Raw genomic sequence first — 16936 nt, 5'->3', positions numbered from 1 at the left:
TGTAAAACAAGAATGGTAAACATTGTCTTTACAAGTAGATTTGCAGGTCCCAGCAAGCCTCCCCCTCATGCTGGTACTTGGAGAACCACAAGTACCAGCATGTACCTGTAGTTCACCTGTAAAGAAATGTTTAAATAAACAATACACAAACTGTGAAAGTAGAGTTTTAATACATACATACACACTCATCCCCGGCACCCACCGCCTCAGGGGTGATAGGGATAGCCCTGGGCTATCAGCCTGGACCTGGGGTGCCCTGGTGGGGGGGAACCCTTTATTAGGGGAGTCCCCACCAGCTCCCCACGGATCCCCAGCCTGGGCTGACTAGCGGTCAGGGTTAATGCTACAGCTGGGGCCCCCGGTGAAAGGGCTCCCCTTGCTATGGCATTAGCCCCCCACTAGAAAAAGTATGATGCTGGTTCTGGAAAATACAGGGGGACTTTATTCATTTTTTTCCTCTGTATTTTCAGAACCAGGACCGGATCAGAGCCCAGTGCTGGTTTTGCAGAATACAGGGGACCCCTACGTCGTTTGTCCCCTGTATTTTGGCAACCAGGGCTGGTTCTGACTAGCCCAGTGCTAGTTGTGCTTATATACTGGGGACCTCTATGTTGTTTGTCCCCCATATGTTGCCCAACCAGCACTAAAAGCCCAGGGCTGGTTGCTCTGTGGGGGGGGCACGCCATTTAAAAAAAAAAAAAAAAAAAAATACTTTTTTTCACAGATGGACGGATGGCTGTCACTAACAAATGACATCACTTGGATGTCGGATGCATAATTCATTGTATCGTCAGTGTCAGGGTTCAGCCTAGGATCGACTATCTCTCACCTCCGTGCTGGCTTCCCCTGACTTTCTTGTGGTCAGACGTCTGGTGCAGTAAGGGGTGAGATGCTGAGTATTCTGCCTTAGGTGCTTTTGCGGACTTCCATGGTTGGCTGTGTGTTTTGGGGATCGGAGTTCCCATCATGGGTGCCACCATGATAGTTCCTCTCATGTGACAGTCCTCCTAACCAATGGTAGCATGATCTCAGGGCCTGATTCAGAGCCGGACGCTATTTACGCTCGCTCGTTCAAAAAAAGGGGCCGGCTATTTAAATTGAGCGCTCGCTCTTTGCGGTCTGTTGACGCCTCTATGTCTGAGCGAGCGTACGAAACATGCGCTCGCTATTTTGTAAAGACGCCCCCTGGCCGCTCGCATCCTACGTCATCTCCACTATTTATTTGATTAATCTAGTACATCGAAAAGCGTCTGAACTGCTTGCAGTGCTTGTGGTAGGATTTTACTACTGCAATCATGCGAACAGTTAAGGCTAAGAAACAACCAAGTGACGTGGTCGATGACGCTGCTTTGTTAATTATGCACACCCTTAAAACGCCCGTTTTGACCGTTTGGCACGCATGCATTCGGATCACCACTCCCAGTTTTCAAGCACCTTCCCCTGTTACCACCTACAAACGCCTCATCCTGTCACTCAAATTAGCAGGCACTCGCTATTTTGCGAGCGCTCGATTTCCGACTGCAATGACTGGTTGGCGCATGCGCATTACGACCCATACGCATGCGCAGATGTGCGAACATCGCTAGGAGCGAACGAGCAGCCGCTTACGAGCGGCTCTGAATCAGGCCCTCAGTCAGCTAATGCTGTGCTCCAATAATCTGCTAGCCCTGGGTATAAATCCGCCCCAGAACTGCAAGTAACTGCTGTTCAACTTCATTGTTCCAGTGCCTGTGATACTCCCACTGTTGCTCTGTGCTAATTCCTTCAGTGTGTTGCTTCAGCCTGCTCACAGTTCTCCAGTTTCCAATATTAGCTTCCATGCTAACCCTTAGTCTGAGACTATAGCTCCCTCTCAGTACTTCAGTGTTTCAGGTCTCTTTCCTGTGTGTCTTTGTATATGTGCTGCTAATTCTATTGCAGCTTTCCTGTGGCTATTACCCTGTGTCACTGAGGTGTCAGATTACCTGCTATTACTATTAGCTCCCCGCTGCACCTTTTAGCTTCCCCAGTATATGCCTGTCTTTTCTCTGTGTCTTGTCTGTGCAATCTGCACCTGCATATGTAATTATTCCCAGTTTATGCATGTGTCCAGTTTGCTCTGTGTTTGCCTGTGTAGCCAGCACAATCAGTCCCAGCATTTCTAGCTTTCCTAGTATTAGCCTTTGTCCATGCTACTGTGTTTTCTGCACTAATCATCACCTAGATATTTAACTGTTTGCAGTCCATGCCTGTGTTCTAGCATCCAGATTCTTCCCTTGTTTTCTAGCATTCAGATCCATCTCCAGAGTTCTTTCATTTCATTCTCCAGTGTTATAGCTTTCATTATAGTTTCCGTTCTTCTGCCATTCTCAGGTACCTGTCCAGAGGGCCGCGACCTGCTCACTTGGTGCAGTGGAAAACCAAATCCCAATTGGAGAGGTCACTGGAGAAAACCACCAAGTGAGTTAGACTCTGTGCCTCTGGGCAGGTCTAGTCAAACCTGGGTTCGGCCGCAACTAGGAGACCTAGCTACAGTCACTTCCCTAGTCACCCGAACCCCCCGGCTCACCATCCTCCACAGAGGAACACTTGCCCCGGATCGTGACAGTCAGATCATATGTACATCGTGTGTCAATCGTATGGCCGGGACTGCCAGGAAGTTCAAGAGAAATTGTAAGATGAATCTTATCTTATGCTCATCGTACTAGTGTATGGCCAGCATTATTCTTGTTGCTTTTTAATATCTGTGTATAATTTTTTGTCCTAGATTTGTTCTTTAATCAAAACAAACACTAATTAATTGAAAATATAGGTATACATCTTTATTATCAGTTAATATATGCTACAAAATATATTGGTAAAAAAATGCATGAGAAGCACATTAAAATCCGAGGCAGATCCGAGTTGACTCGGGTTTTCCCGCTTGACTGTGAAAATGAAGCAAAACGTCATCATCCCGCTGTTGGATTCTCATGTGTTTTGGATTCTATAAAGGTCCCGCGATTGCCGTAATTTTTCATTCCGGCTGTGGAGAGTGAAGAGTGAGGGAGCTGGGACCTGTGCTGTGCAGTAACTGCTTTTGTTATTAATTGCGTGCTGACGCTGCACATAGGGGCTGGCTACTGTTGTACATAAGGGCTGGCTGGCTGTTGTCTATAGAGGGGGTGGCTGGCTGTTGTTGTGTCCATAGGGGCTGGCTGGCTGGCTGTAGTGCTGTGTTGTCCAGGGGGTGCTCTGTTCTTCAGGGGTGCTGCTGTCTATCAAGGGCTGCTGCCCAAAAATAAAACCAACATTTTTTTTGTGTGCGTGTTAGCCACACCTGGCTGTCACTGTCATTGGTGTAGCTGCGCAGGGGTGCTGTGCTGCACAAAAAATAGAAACAAAAAATGTTTTTGTGTGCATGTCAGCCTCACCTGGCTGTCACTGTCATCGGTGTAGCTGCGCATGGGTGCTGTCATGCTGTCTGTCAAGGGCTGCTGCCCAAAAAATAAATAAACATTTTTTTATGTTTTAAAAATAGAAACAAAAAATGTTTGTGTGCATGTCAGCCTCACCTGAATGTCACTGTTATCGGCGTAGCTGCGCAGGGTTGCTGTCCTGCTGTCTGTCAACAGCTGAATAAAAACAACAATTTTTTTGTGTGCATGTTAGCCACACCTGGCTGTCACTGTCATCGGCGTAGCTGCACAGGGGTGCTGTGCAGCTGTCTGTCAAGGGCCTGCTGGCCCAAAAATAAAGAATTTTTAATGTTTTTGTGTGCATGTCAGCCTCACCTGGCTGTCACTGTCATCGGTGTAGCTGCGCATGGGTGCTGTCATGCTGTCTGTCAAGGGCTGCTGCCCAAAAAATAAATAAACATTTATTTATGTTTTAAAAATAGAAACAAAAAATGTTTGTGTGCATGTCAGCCTCACCTGAATGTCACTGTCATCGGTGTAGCTGCGCATGGGTGCTGTCATGCTGTCTGTCAAGGGCTGCTGCCCAAAAAATAAATAAACATTTTTTTATGTTTTAAAAATAGAAACAAAAAATGTTTGTGTGCATGTCAGCCTCACCTGAATGTCACTGTTATCGGCGTAGCTGCGCAGGGTTGCTGTCCTGCTGTCTGTCAACAGCTGAATAAAAACAACAATTTTTTTGTGTGCATGTTAGCCACACCTGGCTGTCACTGTCATCGGCGTAGCTGCACAGGGGTGCTGTGCAGCTGTCTGTCAAGGGCCTGCTGGCCCAAAAATAAAGAATTTTTAATGTTTTGTTTGCGTGTTAGCCACACCTGGCTGTCACTGTCATCAGCATTGCTGCGCAGGGGTGTTGTGCTGCTGTCTGTCAAGGGCTGCTGGCCCAAAAAGAAAAATACAAGTTTGCGATTCAGGTAGGAATAAAGTCGGCTACAGAACACAGAATTACTGGATGTCTTAGTGTATTCAGGCCAGATACGATCCATGAATTCCCAGACAGATTCCGGACAGATGAATCCATTGCTTGTGATAATCTTTGGTAATTTCTTTGGTAATTTCTGACAAAGGTGGGAGTTATAGCCAGACACTTTGAAGGCTGTAACCTTGAACTGCTTCATAGAAAATGTAACCTTTCCACACTGCAGAACATGATGGAATGCAGTGTGAAGTTCAGCACCTAGAGCATCTTTTTTCATGTTCTCTGAGGCCTCTCCTGACTGTGAAGAGAGATTATGCACACTGTAGTCTTCCATTGTGACTTTTTAAAGGTGATTTCAGTATTGTCCACTGGTTGAGATCCATCTCATCTGAGGGTTCGGTTTTCCCCATGCAAATGAGACAATTCACATCCAGAAGGTGACTATTATGTTTAGCCATGGTGTCAGTCTCTCTTTTGGCAGAATTTGCACAATCTTGGGGGCACCATGATGAATTAGACAGATCCTCCAGGGTAAACATCTGATCTGGTGTTGTATCTAATTTTATTAAACCTTTGTGTGTGAGTTTAGTCATCTGCCGCTTGTGGTGGAGCTCTTTTTCTGCTTTCTCAATGATCTCCAGACACAACGTAAAACTTAAACCTTAAACTGAAATGTTGCATTTACTGCTCTGTTCTGCTTGTTCACATATCTAAGTAACATGGTTAAGTGGACAGTGGGAACAACGGCAATTTGAAGGCCACTACCTGTACAGGTGGTTGGAAAATTCCTTTATAGAAGGTTTGCAAAGGATTATTTAAGTCAATTGTTTATTTTTGGAAAGCATGCATCCTGGTCTCCTTCTGGAATGAAGAAAATCCACTCCCAGCAAGCAGGCATGGTGCTGAAGAATTCCCAAGAAAGACACAATGTAAGACTTAAACCTTAAATCTGAAATGTTGCATTTAATGCTCTGTTCCACTTGTTCACATATGTGATATGGTTAAGTGGACAGTGGGAACAACGGCAGTTTCAACTAAGGCCACTAAAACGAACTCTGTTTTTTTAATGTCCCTGTACAGGTTGGGAATTCCTTTACAAAAAATAATCCAAAGGATTATTTCAGTCAATTGTTTTTGGAAGCACTCAACCTGGTCCCCTTCTGGTATGAAAATCCACTCCTAGCCACAGAAGCAGGCACAGGATTCTCAAGAAAGACACAACGTAAGGCCTTAAATCAGGGGTAGACCACCAGGGTGGTCTGTGATTTGAAATTTTGGTTTAAGCAAGGTCACTAAGAACGTTTTCCAGTGCCTAAAACTGCACTGATCTGAAGGCACAGGCTGATATGCACCAGTGGGGGGCAGAGCTCCAACGGCAGAGCAGTGAAGATCAGCTGTCACACAATTTCCTCCAAGCACATTTTCATATGCCATGATCTCCTACGCTGGTCTGCAGAGATTTCTGCTTGGCGATGATTTCTGTTCTGCACTGATTCCTGAAACTGCAGTGATCTAGGACGCTATACTGATTTCTGTCACTCTTCTGATATACCCCATTCCAAACAGTCAGAGAATACGTCTGCCTGCACTGTCATTTACTCCTAAATTGCATTGTTATCCAGGTGTGAATGACTTCTGTGTTCCTTATCAAAGCTTTCCGCCTTTAGTATAACACATTCAAATTAAGTTTAGTTCTTTTCACATCTCAACCTTCAAAAGTGTGGTACTTTTCAAGACCATTCATTGTTAAAGCACAACCAAAGACTAAAGGTGGGTACACACACACTAGACGATATGTTGTCCAACCCCGCAGATTGGAGCGACATACCGGGTACATCATCTAATGTGTACCCATGTTATGCATGCTCCCTCGGGTCATTAGAGACATCGCCCAGTGACCCTACAGCATGACACGTCCCTTCTCCCCCATCAGACATGGCATCGGCAAGTGTGTATGCACTTGCTGCTTGCCAGGTCCCGTCACCAGCGGTATCGTGCTGGGTACACATCAGCTAATGTGTATACACAGCTTATATTTCAGAATAGCCATGCCACCAAATAAACAATCCAGTCTGGGTCGCAGCTCCTCAGCTTCTAGAAGTAAAAGAGAGGCAAGAGGTGAGGAGACCTCAGCAGTAGTACAAGCAGATGTCAATGAATCAATGGAATGAGGTTATAGGCGAGGACAATGTAAAAAATGAATGGGGGGGGGGGAAAGGTACTTCACGGTCCATTCTATAACTAGGGCAACGCTGGGTATCCCAGCTAGTTTCAAATAAAGGTACATTTAATGTCACAATCTTCCTGCACTAGTTTGAAACTTCCATGATATCTCAGACTGTATGTTCCTACTTTTCTCAGTTCCCCTCCTCACAACATAACACTGCTGTCACATGCAGCCCTGTCCTCACTAATACAATCACAGAGAATACTTAAAAAATCACAAAAGTGCCATTATTATTACTCTTAGGGCTGTATTCAATTAGATGTGAAAAGCCGAGATCCACGAAAAAGTATCGCCGATTGCGACTCTTCGCCTGTCGGAAACTTATCTCCGTATTCAATTCCATCCGCTTTCGCGTACGCGGAAAGTCAATGTGGAAAGTAATAAGCGAAAAAGATTTGCCTCTGAATAGGTGGAGAAAAGAAGTGCAGAATTTTTGTTTTGGGATGCAAAGGTGGGAAACCACTCAGGACCCTTGGGACAGCCCCCAAAGGACAACTGCGTCAAAAAAATTCTGAAAAAGTTTAAGTACACCCCAAAAAAGTACTTGGATTATGTGGGCGAAAAAGTACAAAGTGGGGGAACAACTCCACAAACTAGCGAATTAAGGTTCTGGGGGTGCTCTAAGAAGGGGCCAAGTGTTTTTGGGATTGCAGGAGCTTTTATGATGGAGGAATTTCACTTTTATTAAAACTTCACTTTAGAGACAGTAAAAGTTGCTAGCACCCATTTTCAGGTACCCCAAATTTGCCAGGACTACTTATTTTCTCCAAAAAATACTGGCCCTGATTCAGAGCTGGACGCTCTGACCAGAGCGCTCGCTCTGAATCAGGGCCCTCCTCCATTAAAATGGAGCGTCCTCCTGGACGCTCGTATAGCTGTGGGTCACCACCCACAGCATATACGAGCGTCCAACAAGATGGTCGCGATGGTCTTGACCATTGCGACCATCGGACTTGCGAGTGAAACCCTGTGGTCGGGTTTCTCAACCACAAGCCCTGGAGTGATTTTGGCTCTATCAGAGCCAAAATCACTCCCACTGACATCACTAGTGATGTCAGTGGGGCCGGCTTCAGACGGTAGGCGTTCCCATGGGAACGCCTCCGTCTGGCAGGCACGCCCCCGGCACGCCCACCAAAGGGGGCGTGCTGTCAATCAACATGGAAAGTCCTTCGCGATGGAAAGTCCTTCGCTCGCCGGGTTTCGCGCATGCGCACGACGGAGCTCCCTCCGTCGTGCGCATGCGCAGTGGGGACCATCGACCCACTTGCGAGCGTACTGCTGCTCGCGAGTGGGTCTGAATGACCCCCACTGCTTTATGCCATTCTTCACCACTTGTGCAAAGATGCTAATTAGAGTAATTGTACCAACTTGAGTACCCCAAACCATTTGATTAGGACTAATTGGGCACTACTACATTGTTCCCCAATGTTTCTGAATCTTTGGGGAGTTCAGGCTGATTTCCCCGATTCTGACACCATTTTCCATCTGTTCTGACTTCGTGTGTCACCATTTTCACGTCTTTTGGAATTGAATAGGGGGGAATAGCAGGGACGCGCACGATAAGTCTCCCTGGCCAAAATACGTGATTTAGGCGAAAAGTCTGGCATGCGAAACATCGCAGGTGCGAAACTAATTGAATACGGCCCTTGGCTGTCTGCCTCTTTCTTTACCATACGTAACAGTTCTCAGTGTGATGCAGGCATTCTTGGCACCTCTTTCTGACATCATACTTATAGTGAAAATCAATGCTAGGCATTCTTTCAAACGTGGCTGCTCTACATCAAATTCTGAAAAATCATTTCCTTAAACAAATATAAGATAATGTCAATCCAAAGATAATTACATTTAAAATTAGGATGTTAAGAGGTACAGTACTGCTGTAAGTGCTGCTACTCGCAGAACAGGAGCCGTACTGAGAATCCTTTGTAAACATTAGTGAGATTTTTGTATTTATGGGTTGATTTGATTGGTCCGTTTTCATTACTCACAAGCATGTAATTTGCAAGCATAACAAAATACAAATTGGAATAGATCCCGACCACTGGTTTGTACAAGAAATAAGTATATAGGCGTGTAGAGCAGCCACATAATAAGTACAGTAGGAATCCTTGTCCAATAGAACTGTGAAGGCCTAGAGGAGGCTAAGAGAGTCCCTGATAAAAATTAAGGCCCTCATTCAGAGCCGTACGCTCTGAGCAGAGCGCACGCTCTGAATGAGGGCCGGGCTCCATGAAAATGGAGCGTCCTCCTGGACGCTCGTATAGCTGTGGGTCACCACCCACAGGCTATACGAGCGTGCATTGTGATGGCCGCGATGGTCGTGACCATCGCGACCATCGAAATTGCAAGCCGGAGCCTGCGGTTGAGGTTTTCAACCGCAAGCTCCGGAGTGATTTTGGCTCTATCAGAGCCAACATCACTCCCACTGACATCACTAGTGATGTCAGTGGGCCGGCTTCTGACGGGAGGCGTTCCCGTGGGAACGCCCCCGTCAGGGAGGCACGCCCCCGGCATGCCCACCAAAGGGGGTGTGCTGTCAATCAACATTGACAACACGCCCCCTTTGATCGGACACAACGAGCGAAGGACTTTCCTTCGCTCGTCGCGTCTGGCGCATGCGCACGACGGAGCTCCCTCCGTCGTGCGCATGCTCAGTCCATAACATCGACCCACTTGCGAGCGGACAGCCGCTCGCGAGTGGGTCTGAATCAGGCCCTAAGTACCATGGGGTTGATTCCAAATAAAAGTATAAGAACAAGAAAAAAAATACAATTATTTCTTATTCTTTTTAAATTATAACATATCGCAGTTATTTAAAATGTTGAACTAACACCAAAACACATTATTTGAAGTAAAAGAATCACACACATGTAATAATAAAATCTTGGTATATACTGTAGGACCTGATTCAGAGATGGACGCAATGCTGATGGGTGTTAGATGCAGTGGAGTGATATCCTGCGCATGTGAGGTGATGGATTAGTGACGGCGGTTGGAGAGAATTTATTCTCAAAGTGAGTGACAGACAGGCAGTTGGGGAGGTAACGGGGGCTAGTAAGAAAAATGCAGACGGGCCGGGACCATTTTCTGGTTGTGCTCTAGTGAGCCTCTGTAAAGCCGGGTACATAGTACATACTAGATGATATGTTGTCCAATCCGGCTGATTGGGCGACTTATCGTCCACATTGGCAGTATGTATCCACTATGTTGCTGACGATGCGCACTCCCGCACGTCGTCAGTGACTGTGTCGTGAGTGGGGGCCATGCTGCCGAATGCAGCATGTCCTCCGCTGTCGATCCCGGTTTTGTCAAGTGTGTACGCACATATATATATATATATATGTGTACACACTGTCCCATGGCTGCAGAAAGGAATAGGCAGCACTCCTCAGGCTTCTTATAACAATAAATCTGGAGCTTTTATTCCGTTTCAAGATCCCTGCAGTCTTTTCATCAGAGTGACTAGAAGCCACATGTGCAGGATGCTTCCAGGGGCCGTGACATCATATGGACACTCCTCTAAGCGGGAATGCATTATGGGGCGGTAACCATGGAGCCGAAAGGAAGCTATGCGGCCATTAGGTCTGGACCAGATGGGGGGTGTGGTGCTAAAGCTCTGTGTTTGTGACTACTTCTGCTGAAGTCTCAGAGATGGCTGCCCGGTACTCTACGGCAATGTGAAAACAAAGTGATAATGTGAATGCGGTGCTGCACAGGCAGCTGTGTCACAGTGACACAGGGCTTCATTCAGAGGCGGCCGTATGGTCTACGACCGCACGGCCGCCTCGATGTTTGTTCAGTGCGCATGCGCACGAGGGAGCCGGCTCCTTCATGCGCATGCGTGAGACCCGCTACGACCGACAGCGCCGATGTTGATTGACAGCTCGTCCCGTTTGGAAGGCGGGCCGGGGGGTGGCAGCTCAAACGGAGGCGTTCCCATGGGAACGCCTGCCGTTTGGGGGAGGCCCCACTGACATCACTAGTGATGTCAGTGGAGAGCTTCCGGCTCTGACAGAGCCAGAAGCTCTCCGGGGCTTACGACAAGTGAGACCCTACCCTAGGGTCTCGTCGTAAGCCCCGATGGTCGCGATGGTCTATGACCATCGCGACCATCACCCTAGCGGTCGTTAGAGCTGTGGGTGTAAACCCACAGCCTAACGACCGAAACAGAGGCGGCCGGTCAGGATGCAAGCGGCCGCCCAGTTTCTGAGCGACCGCTTGCATCCTCCAACCGCCTATGAATGAGGGCCACAGTCTGCCCCAGCTCAGCTGCTGCTGTGTATTTTGAAATGAGCTTGTTGCGGCCTGGGCGTCTTTCTCTATGTGACGCTCTACTCGGCTACCTAACATGCGCATAGGTAAAACCAGCCATTTCGGTGTCGCCTCAAATCTAGGGGGGAGCCCAGGGCATGTGCCCCCCTAGTTGCAGCCCTTAGCTTACTCAGAAGTGCGATGTGCAACCAATGTGCGACTGATGTTTCTGCTTTTGTATATAAGCAGCAAATGCCAGACGGCAGAGGTGGGCATCTCAGTGCACAACACATCAGCTATCATCAGTCATTAACATATCTTCACAAGTCCACTGCGTACAGAATCGTAAGCAGCGGACAGTGTCTCGGCCGATCAAGCTGCTCAATGTACTGTACTGATTAGTTGAAAGCTAAATAATGTAGAGATATAGGAGAAATAAAACAGAGTAGAACACTCAGATTAATATAATGTCACAGCACCACGGTCAAAGTTAGCTTATAATCATGGAGAAAACGTATCTGCTAATAATTGACAAAGCAACACAAAATAAGACACTTTTATCTCCTTGCAATAATAAACACAATAGGTGTAGTAGCGCTACTGTAACTGGGAGCCTGTCTGGATGTTGAGTCACCTGATCGATTTATTAAACTGGAGGAGTAAATGTAACCACCACACGACTGCTGCTGTATTCAGGAGACAGGTTGCTTTTATCTCCAAAAGAATATATAACCAGAATCAAACAATAGAATTACAGCGCTGGAGTGTGGCTGAGAGGGAGATTGATTACTTATAAGTGTAATAAATAAAAAATTATATGTAAAATATATATTCAATATGCTATAAGCCACACTCCAGCACTGTTATTCTATGTTTTGTTACTGGTTATATATACTTTTCTCTCCTACAAGAATAACAAAAGTACAGACATTGCGATATTACTCAACTTAAAAGGTTATGTAGACATTATGTCAACATTGTGAATGTCGACATGGTCTGAATGTTGAGATGGTCGAAATATCGACATTGTGACAGTACATGTCAGTGTTAGGGTTAGAGGTAAGGTCTGGCTGCAGTTAGGATTAGGCTGCAGTTATGTGTAAGGTTAGGGTAGGGTTAGGGCTTAAATACCTTTAAAATGCTATGTCGACATGCTGACTGTCAACATTATGACTGGTGGCCATGTCAGCAATGTGCACATTGACGTGCCACATGTCGACATAACATCCATGTCGACATTTTATACTTCATCCCTTAAAAGGAAGTATATTTTACTATATGTGAAGAGCAGCTATATGAATAAAATATTATTTACCTCACCTGTACCTCAGGTGGCCATTGCAGTCTGCAACTGTTGCAAATGAAGAAGTGGTAAGTAAGTATATATTTTTACCTACACGCACAGTAAACAGAGATCAGGGCCAGGTCAAGGGCCATTCCTACTGAGCGGCCAAACAGGGGTGCCACCCCATAGGGGTTGCAGCCTAGCTGCTGCCGTGGTCTTGGACTGACCAAGACTGGCGACAACCGCAGCACCAGCTGCTAACAGCACTGCCAGTCCTAACTTGGGGCCCGGGCAGCGCTTTGCTCTTCCAGGCGGCTCAGACACGGCCTACTGTATGTAGTGACCTACAGCGACGTAGTTCACACAGCCGCACGTCATCCTGCGTTGCATTTTTTTTCCAATTGGGGCCAATATGTATGTTTGTTTTCTCCTGTCTGGGACCATTGTTTATTTTTTTCTACTGTGGGGGCCAATATTTTTGTTTTTTGTTTTCTATCAGTGCCAAAGTGTTTGTTTGTTTCTCCTGTGGGGGCCACTGGATTTGTTTTTTTCCCATAGGGATCAGTGTTTAATTTTTTCCTGTAAGGGCCAGTGTGTGTTATTTTCCATGTGGTGGCCAATGTGTGTGTTTTTCCCTGTGGTGGCCAATGTGTGTGTTTTTTCCCTGTGGTGGCCAATGTGTGTGTTTTTTTCCCTGTGGGGGTTAATGTGTGTTTTTTGATAACACAAATGTTTATTATGTACAGTATATAGTTTCTTGTACAGGGTGCTAGTAAACTGATACATTTTGGGACCAACATGTGCAGATGCCCTTTCAGTAGTTTTGTGTAGAACACTGTGGGCCTGGTTTAGAGGTGGACACTGGTTTATCTGCTGCAATAATATGCAAATGCTAGATTCAGCCTACCCCTTGTGCACTAGCAGGCACCTGAATATGCGAGCCCTGAGACGCTCACTTTCAGTGTCTCTGCATGATGTAACACAACTGGTGAGTCTTGACACGCTACTATCGGCACACCATCAGTTGCTTCATAGACATTTGCATGAACCCTATGACAGGTACAATGTCTCCGTCTGAACATGGCCTCTGCGGAAGCAGCTATGTGTCTGAGAACGCAGCCGCATTCACTGACACGCCCATAACACTCCCATGGCACATATATTTTTATGTTCACTTCAGGCCCATCACTCTGCCGCCACACTTCTGATTCCGTCTCTCCTGAGAACAATAGAAATTTAGGGGTTTTCAGGACTTTTTGCACATGCGCAGTTGCTTTAATCTCTCAACTTTGTGAAAATCAGCATTACATACAAAGTGCTTGCACCTCTGAATCAGGCTCATGTCCTTCTTCCACATCATGTGGGTTCCCAGTACTGTGAATGCCAGGATTTCTTTTCTTGCTCCTATCATTTACTTAGGAGCCATTTATCAGCAGATGCCTACAAGTTGGTAGGTACATAGTGTATGTGAGCAAGGAGGTTAGTGCACATGTTGATTCCATTCCAGAGTAGGTTTTATTGAAGATAACAGCATACACCCATGGGCGTACCTACCATAGGTGCAAGGGGTGCAGCTGCTATGGGACCCAGAGCTTTGGGAGGCCCATCTTCCTTGTCAAACTCACATGTGTTATATACATTTGTCACAGAGGCATATGTATAATGGGTGCAGGGTGTGCGGGGAAAACGGGCCCCTGGGTCCAGGGGGGCCCGCACCGCACACCCTGCACCCATAATATTACTTACCTCTCCGGAGTCCCACGTCAGCGCGGGGATCCGACGCTGTAAAATGACTGGAAAATGGCAGTGGCAGCCATTTTCCTGTTGTTTGCACATGCGCAGTACAGGGAAAATGGCCACCGTGGCCATTTTCCCGGTGACCTGTGCATACACTATAGACCCTGGGCACACTCTAGTGCCCAGAGTCTATAACGCCGACATTGGCCGCGCCTAGCTCAGAGCGCTGCCGGCCGCCAGGCAGAGAGGAGGGGGCCAGTGTCGGAGACTGCCCATGGATACACATGATAGAAGTCAATATGATAAGGTATCAATCTCTTTTGGACTAGGGGCCTGATTCAGAGCCGCTCGTAAGCAGCCGCTCGTTCGCTCCGAGCGATGTTTGCCCAATTGCGCATGCGTACGGATCGTTATACACATGCGCGAACCAGTCAGTGCTGTCGAAATTCATGTGCTCGCAAAATAGCGAATGCCTGATAATTTGAGTGACAGGAGGAGGCGTATGTGGGTGGTAACGGGGGAAGGTGCTTGAAAACGGGGAGTGGAGATCCGAACGCAGGCGTGCTTAAAGGTCAAAACGGGCGTTTTAAGGGTGTGCATAATTAAAACAGCAGCGTCATTGACCACGTCACTGGGTTATTTTATAGCCAGAACTGCTCGCAAAATTGTGGTAGCAAAAACCAACCCCAAGAATAGCGAGCAGTTCATACCCTGGTCGATGTACTCGATTTATCTAATAAATAGCGGACATGACGTAGGATGCAAGCGGCCAGGGGGCGTATATTTTCAAAAAATGACCGCAAGTTTTGTTCGCTCGTTCAGACCTAGAGGCGTGAACAGACCGCAAAGAGCGAACGGTTGATTTGAATAGCCACCCCAATTTTCTGGATGAGCGAGCGCTAATTGCGTCCGGCTCTGAATCAGGCCCTAAGTACAGTCCATACAGCACTGTTAGGCTCCAATACACAGTGATAGCCTGGGGCAAATGCAGACCCTTTTATAGGGCCAAGTAAATAAGTTTTGCATCGGCAGTCTAGATAGCCTGACCTTTTGGTGAATAACCTTCACTGAGAGCGTGATGTTTATTAAGACTGATGAGTCATGCACAATAATACTAAAGCTGGGTACACACCTGACAGATATCACTCGATCTGCAGATATATCTGCAGATGTGGGTTGTTCATACACACTGAACCATGTTATGTGTGGCTGCTGCGGCTCTCAGCAGTTGCCTAGCGACTTAGACACTGCTGCGGCTCTTTCCTGCCTCTATGCTGGCTGTGTCCTGGCAACTAGGATGCTGGCTGCTACGTGCAGTAGCTCACCTGTTTGGAATACCTCGTTACCTGACTGTAACCTGATGACTCCTGTGATTGGCCTTTCTCCATCTCATTAGGGATTCTGGTCAGTTCCAGCATGCCGGTGATATTTCCTAGTTCCTGATTCTAATGAGCTCGTCAAACGGTCGTTGTACCCTGTACAATTCCCAGTCTCCCCATCTGTTCCTATGTCCTGGTATCCTGCCATTGTAAAAACCTGCATCCTTGAACCCTGACTCAGTCGTCTAGGTGTAGTCCCTGCCAGTCTTGCCCCTGTGTGCTGCTGGATTCTACCCTGTATACATGTCCATCCCAGCTCCGTGTCTGTGCCTTGCTGTGCTCCAGCTTACCTTTGTGTCTCCTCCAGTCTTTGTCCAGTCCCAGCATGTTCCTATGGTTTCACCCTGCCAGTTCAATCATATCAAGTCCTGGTTCTGGGCACATCCAGCCTGTGTGTCTGTGGTTGTCTATTGCAGCAAGTATATTCACTCCGGCTGTGGCTGTAGCTGCAAGTCTGCAGCTGTTTCCTGTATACCTGGACCTGTACTCAAGTCACAGCTTTGCCACTTTGTTATGTCTCCTGTTATTACAGACTGCAGCTTGGTCAAACAGTTCATCTAGCAAGTCTCCCTGCTGTTAGATACCATTCTGTCAGCACTTTGCCTTGCTTCAGATTCCAGTACACACCTGCACCTGATTGGTCCTACAATTAACCATTGCCTTGCTGTAATTTCAGCATATCCTCAGCTCCCGATATTTCTTATTAACTCATGGTTTGCCAGCTGTTCTATTCCAGGTTAATTGCCTTGTCGTTCCCAGCATATTTGGAATAAGTCCTTACTGCCCCGAGCATAAGACCAGGAGGTCACCTAAGTACCGGTGATTGGACTTGCTCTAAGGGAACAGCGGATGATTGTTATTGGCTTGAAGACCTTGCCAGTGCGACTCTAAGGGTCTTATTCAAAAAGTGCAGGTGCGGCCCTAACATTATCACCGGCCAAATACTGGAGAATAGTAAGATGAGTCCTGCTCCTCAAAATCCAGTTCAGTCCTCTATTTCAAGCCAGAATCCAGAAGATGGTTTGGTTCCGGTCCTGTGCAGCAGACTGAAAATCTGTGAAGACATGCAAAATCTTATATCACAAGCTTTCCTAGGGCTCTCTATTCATGTAGATGCTCTGCAGCAGCAAATTTGTCTGACAATCTTAACCTGTGTCAATCATGTGGACAAAGAATTAATGGTACCTCTCAAAATGACTATTCGTTGTCTCTTCAGTTTGCCAACTTTGGGAGTCCTGAGCAACTGAGGATTCTGCAGTCTCTTAAAGAACAGTTGTTTAAGCCATTTTTAGAAATTAGTTGTGTAATTTTTAAAATGTTTGGAAGTTCTTCTGGCGCCACGAAAGTCACCTCCTTATCTACTGAGGCAGAAGAGTAGACCTCGCCAGTGCAGCTCTAAGGGTCTTATTCAAAGAGTGCAAGCACCGCCCTAACGAACCATCATCTGTCTTCTGGCCGTGGGATCCACTGGTGGGGGGGCGTATTGAGTCCCCCTCCCTGCGGAATCTGCAGAAAGTGTACGGGTGGTTGGCTGACCACCCGTACACATAGCACGATGCCCCAATATGTTTGCAGATATATTGGGCATTGGCTGTGAAGCAGAGCAGACACGATATGTCTGTGAACAATGTTGTTTACAGACATATCGCTGGTGCACACTGACCGATGTACACAAGATATATTGGCCGATCAATTGTTCAG

This window comes from Taudactylus pleione, unplaced genomic scaffold (genome assembly GCF_031769625.1).
Source record: "Taudactylus pleione unplaced genomic scaffold, aTauple2 ptg000265l, whole genome shotgun sequence".
Classification (NCBI taxonomy): Eukaryota; Metazoa; Chordata; class Amphibia; order Anura; family Myobatrachidae; genus Taudactylus; species Taudactylus pleione.
The sequence above is the reverse complement of the archived record's forward strand: the minus strand, read 5'-3'. Positions refer to the sequence as shown.